This window comes from Tupaia chinensis, unplaced genomic scaffold (genome assembly GCF_000334495.1).
Source record: "Tupaia chinensis unplaced genomic scaffold, TupChi_1.0 Scaffold000054_1, whole genome shotgun sequence".
NCBI classification, from domain to species: Eukaryota; Metazoa; Chordata; class Mammalia; order Scandentia; family Tupaiidae; genus Tupaia; species Tupaia belangeri.
In genome coordinates, this window is record NW_006159512.1 from 10,044,052 (window position 1) to 10,050,406 (window position 6,355).

Genomic DNA, 6,355 nt, shown 5'->3' on the forward strand with positions numbered 1-6,355 from the left:
GGGGATGGTCACGCCACAATCCCTTCTCCTCCATTCTCCTCTCGGGATCTTGGGCACGCACGCACACGCGCCTGGCGTGAGTTTTAAGCCACCAGGTCCGGGACGCGAACCGTGGTCGACTACGTGGGAATCCAGCGACATAGCCATTATGCTAAATGCTGGTTCCCCACAGATGCAGTCTTGAAAGAGAATTGTGAGCCAGTTCAAGGAGGCATTATTAGACAGCCACGCCTGGGAAGGGTGTGGGACAGCACCTGGTGGTGTTGGACAACTCAGCCCTGCCCTCATGCTCTGTGGCCTGCCCCAGCACTCTGGGATGAGTCTTCGGTCACTACATGAAGACTGAGCATCCTGCTTCCTCGGACTGGCCCTGGAATGGACACCTGCCCCACGGCCCCTTGATGTGGGCTGTCGGTTGGTCTACGTGCGGCTCTCCTGTAACAGAAATCGAGAAGCGCCGAAGACACAGGGCCCACCCTCTGTAAGGCTACACAGGAAAGCAGACACAGAGAAGACAGCCAAATGCAGAGAGGAGGGATGAGAGGCGCAGGAGCAGACATGACAGCTAAGGTGGTGCCGTCCTCCCGGCTCCCCTCGGTGGTGGCCTCCCAGCAGGACCTGGAGACGCAGGGACACCTGCATCTGGGGGACCCTATCACTTATCTTTTCTCCCTGAGAAGAGGACTAAGAGATGAGTTTTGGGTTTTGTTTTGTTTTTAAGTTTTTATCATAAGACACGTACACTCACCAGTGAGAGAGAGTGAGAAGTCACCCCCCCGGGGGAATGGCCACACTGTAATCCCTTCTCCACTCTCCTCCTCGGATTTTGGGTACACATGCGCACACGCCAGCATGATTTTCAACCCACCAGGTGCTGGACTCAAACCATAATCAGCCACGTGGAAGTCGAGCAACATAACTATCATGCCACCTGTTGGCCGCAGGGATAGTCTTTAAGAGCAATTCCAATCCAAACAAGCGTAAGAAACGTAATGTCCTTACTTTTCGGAGTGATGCTGTCTTCCACATCTCGTGGTCGTTCACACTTCAGGAAGTGCTCACAGTCTCTCCTGGCTTAAACAGCCTCCTTGGAAACTTTCTTTACCCTCGGGATCCTGGACCCATGTAAAGCCCACCGGCTGCTCTGGCACTCTGCCTAGAACTCCTCTCCTACAGAAAGGCAAAAAAGACTCAAGAGGGCCTCCCCTCTTCCCCGGGGAAAGCATATGGGAAGAGGCCCTGCTCTAGGGCCTGGCTTCAAAGCCACCTCTGCGTCCTCTGCTCCCCCACCCGGCCTTGTGAGTTGCTCCTGGTGGAAGTGGTAATGAATGTGGCCCGGTGAGAATTAAAAAGTCTTTTTCTCTTCTAGAGCAGAAACAAACAAAGGCAGAACTGAGGAAACTCTCAGACGGCCCTGGTGAGTTCACAGAGGGATTTCAACCCTGGGGTGCATTGCCTTGCGCTGGAGAGACGTGATAGGGAGATGGGGACCGATGTCATCTGACACTGAGAAGGAAGGGGTGCTGAAGGAGCCCCATACACCTGAGCACACCCAACACGTACCCAACTCCAGCTGCCAGAGAAAGTGCGCGTAATGACGGCGAAGAGGAGGGACGAGGGCGTGATCACTTCCTCCTCCATAGTAACCAGGGACTCAGCCAGCTGGTGAATCCCGTTAGCTACAATGTTCTCCACACGCCCAGGCTCCTAATGGGAGCCCAGCGGGGTTCCTGGAAAGCCCAAGGGAGGCCATGACCAAACAGGCCCTACGGGAGGCCATGACCAAATAGGCCGCTTGGATCCGGAGACCAGGGAGGAAAGGTCACCCTCCAGGGCCAGGTTCGTTACTGGGTCTATGCAGACATACGGAGAAGCTCCGAAAACTCACTGGGGATGGACTATTGATGACTGCCCCCTCGGCCTTTCCTAACAGAGATGAGGAAGAAGAAAAACATGAGTTCAGTGGGAGAAACGTGAGGAGAAAAGACAAGGCCGGCCATGGGCTCCCTTCCAGGACCACCTGTGCCTGGAAGCTGCCCTTGGGCGCTCCTGACAGATGGCACCTCTGAGGCAGCCTGGCCATGGGAATGGAAAGGCCCAGTCGGGGCTGGCCTCCGGGACACCCCGTCCACCGTGCGTGCAAAGGGGCCGCTGAGGGCTGACTGCCCCCCATTAGAAAGACCCTGAGGCCCTAACCAATGAATCTCGGGCCCTCAAGGGCCAGATAGCTCCTGTGCCAACTGTGACATCGACCTGGGGCTGGGTCACCCTGGATGTGGCAGGAAGGCCCATGAGATTTCTCACAGACATGGGGGCCATCTACTCTGTCTTCTCTTCCTTCTCCTTGACCTGTGATCTTTTATTAACAATAATAATAATTTTTGTCTAAAGCTGAGGCTATTAAAGGTTGTTTCCAACAGTAAACTTATAAAAAGGGAAACAAGGTAGAAAGAAAACAGTAAGGAGGAAAGAGCGAGATGGAAAGGAAGTTTTAGACAGAAGGGTTTGTTTGTGTTAAGAAAGCCTAAAAGAAAAGAGAAAACTCCTATAAAGAATTTCATAAGGGAAATTTTTTTTCCCCTAAAATAAAATAGGAGGAGGAAGAACAAATACTGAAAGTTCAAAGCATGTCGTTAAAGGTTAGGGCTCTGCTGGAGAGCGTCTGAGAGGGAGTTGGAAAGATTTACAAAGGTAATCTTATGAAAGAAACTTTTCTATATTGACTAATGGGCTAAAATTTAGGAAAACACAAGCTGAAGTTTTTGATCTGTATGATTCAACCCAACGATGGTGGGTCATACCCAAAGTTTCAAAACTTACCCTTCTCCTAGACATTGCCCAGCACATCCTTTTCCAGAAAGATCAAACCTGGCCTTGCACGCGGGCTAGACATCGGTCTGGCCCTGGTAACCCTGACGTTGACAACAAGTGTCACATCTCGGGACCAGCAGTTAGCGTAATGGCTATGTCGCTGGATTCCCACGTAGTTGACTGCGGTTCAAGTCCCGGACCCGGTGGCTTAAAACACGCCAGGTGCGTGTGCGTGAATGCCCAAGATCCTTAGAGGAGAATGGAGAAGGGATTGCGGTGTGGCCATCCCCCCTGGGGGGGTGATTTCTCGCTTTCTGTCTCTGTTTCTCTCTGTCTGTCTGGTGAGTGCACGCGCCCTATAAGAGCAAAAACATCTCCAAAAAAAAAAAAAGTGTCACATCTGGAGTAGCCGGTGAGGATGCGGTCACGTTTGAAACGACCTTGACTCCTGCGTCCATTCTTTCCACCCCCTGCAGGACTTCGCTTCCTCTGTGGGACCCAGGCCCATCCCTGCTTACCCCGAATTCCCACTTCCCCTGGAAAGGACTCATTGCCCACTCCATATTTACCACCTCACGGTGAGCCCATCAAGCAACCCAACTCACTCCCTTCGTCACTGGCCTTGGCATTACCACGGGGGCTACCACGGAAACCACGTGCCCAAGGAAACTCGCCCCCCCTGGTTCCCAGGTCCTTAGCAACGCCTGGAAGGATGGAACCCCCCTTCTCAGCTACAGCCAGTGTGGCGGGGCCTCGATCCAATACTCCCTTCTTTCCCTTCCCCTTTAACCTTCCAGGAATCGTGGACTTAAAGCAACAGGCAGGAGTGGAGCCTGGGAAGTCACCTGCAGACGGCCCTGAGGCGTGAGAGGCAGCGGACCCAGCAGACTCCTGCACTCTGAGAGTGACCAGCCAGGATGAGGAGCTGAACGCCATCGGCCAGGCCTCTCCTGCTCGACTGCGCGGTGAGGCTGAGAGCCCGCGTCTGGCCAACGCAGTGCCGTCGCGACTCACGCCCTTCCCTCTGGGCTGGGCTCACCTCTTCCCCTGCCCGCCAGCTCTGTGGTAGGCATCAATGACCCTTCACTCTCCCCACATGCCCTGCTCAACAGCTGCAGCCGGACTGTCCAGCTGAGGTACCTGGACACTCTTCAAAGGGCTGGAAATCTACACAAGGTCACCTGCCCCGCCCTGCTGGCTTTGTCTCCAGAGGGAAGTCGAGGAGTGGGAATCCCAGCAGACCTTTCTAGATGGGGACCCATTTCCGGGTATGTGCTTCCTACAGTCCAGGAAACTCGCTTCCAGGATGTCATGGAGGCACTTCTCAAGCGTCTCCCGTCCAGGGACCGTCCACGACCCAGCTGCTCCCTCTGGCTCCCCCTGTGCGGCCTCCCCAGCGGCTCGAACAAACTCTGTCAGGATCCTGTCCTCCTCTAGCAATGGCCATACACGCACCTGACCTGACAGCACTGCTGCTGAAGGAAGCCTTCCAGAAACATGTCCATGTCACACGGCCCCTGTGCTTGTCCCCCAGGGCCCCCTGGCATGCGGGACGGCTTTTCTCAGGGGCACCTGCTACTCTCCTACCACTGCTCTGGCCCCTGCCATTTGGATGACGTGACAACCCGGAGCAAGTGCCGGGTTCTATTTGCCACGCTACCTGAGGGAGGCTCTTTGCAGGTTTTACACTTTGTAGGAAAGTTCTGAAGCCACCACAACCCGGTGTAACCCCAGGCTTCAACCTCTACCTCGTGCTACCTGCTCACTTTTGGCCAGGAAGACACCAGCCACCAGACCAAACTTCCCACCTCTTCTTTCCCCTTTGGGTTGTCTGCCCCGTCCCCTGGAGCTCTGTCTTTGCAGAACTACCAGATATGCACGCTTCCAGCGAGTCTGGCCCGTAGACCTGCTAAGATTATCTACTTGGACGGGACAGAGTCAGTCTCACTGCCGGTCACCACCAGTCTCTGTGGACAAAAGCAGAGAGCACCGTGCACGCCCCTCCTCAGGAATCTCCGCTAGCAGGAGTGGCAGGGCCACACCGGGACAGGGAGCATGCATCCCCCACGGGCCCTGGCCCACCTCAGTGAAGAGGTGGCAGCAGCCCTCGCTACAGTTCAGGGACGAACGACTTCCCTAGAGGCCACAGTCCTTCGAAGCCGGATGTCAGGCCTTCCTACAGGAAGAACAGGGCTCTGGGTGAAGCTGGAGACGAAGCTGCCTCCGAGTGGATCAGGCGGGCTGAGGCGGGACAGCAAGGTGGGGATAGCCCTCAGCCTTGGCTCTCCTGGTTACACCCATTTGTGGGACCCCTGGTGCTGATTCTGGTTTTGTTGGTGGCCAGAACCCCTGTTCCACCTCTTCCAGGTTCCAGGCCACATGGCTGCACAAGGACCAGGTCAAAGACACCAGCTGATTTCTAGCTGTGGGTCCCCTCGCCCGAACTGAGCAAGTCTACGTGGGGTGTAGGCTCCCCTGAGTCAGCAAGAGGAGGAGCCCGGGGCCCCACCTCGCTCCTCCCAGCAGGAAACAGCCAGGTGACACATCCAGGTCCCCGGAAAAACCAAGGGTCTCCATTTCTGGGGGCATGTTAGGGATCCGTGAGGCATGAGCAGCTGAGACAGGCCTGCCCCACCCCAGGATGGAAAGTCCTGCCCGGACTGGTCTGCGGCCAGCAGTTCCAGATGGAAGGGGTAGCAGCCAACTCTGAGAGTCCCCACCACGCCCCGAGGCCGAGCCCCCACCAAGGCTGAACATGCGCGTGAAGAAGGCACGGCATGTCCTCAGCTGCCTGTGCTCCCTCAGCTCAAATCCACACTGCGACTGGACCCTCTTCAGGGGCTTTCGTGATGCATTCTGGGAAAATGCAGGTGCACAATGAGGTTAGGAAGCCACTGTCCATCAGCCATAGATGTCCCCATGACAGAAGGAGAGGGCTCAGCCAGGGAAGGGCCAGGAGAGGAGCCAGAGTATCAAAACAGAAACCCATCCAGATGGCCCAGCGCTGGTCCACCTTCGGCCCCCGGCTCTCCCTTCCCGAGCGTGTGCTTCTCTGGCTCAGCGAAATCCAGGTTCTCTACCCCCTGCTTCTCTGCAGGCTCTGTCTGCAACTCTTTGTTGGAAACAGAGAACCCAAGAACCCTGTAACGGACAGGCAGCCCAAACACAACTGCCTGCATGAGGACGGGGACATGGGCAATAGAAGGGTCCAGATGTTTCTCTCTTCAGGGAGAACTTCTCCCCAGGGGAAGAGAAGCTGACGGCTGTAGGGCACAGTCTCCAGGCCCAAGATTGACCACTCACATATTGCAGTTAAGTTTTGATTACAAGATGATGCATGGGGCCAGCAGGTGGCATGGGGGTTGGTGCGCTGGACTCCCACATGGCCAACCATGGTTCAAGTCCTAGCCCTGCTGGCTCGCTTTCTCATTTTTCCTCTCTGTCTCTCTCTCTCTGTGAGCACACATACCCTACAGCAAATTAAAAAATAACAATGAGGATAGAAATTAAATAATTGTTTGAAAAAAGATGACACACGTTTCTT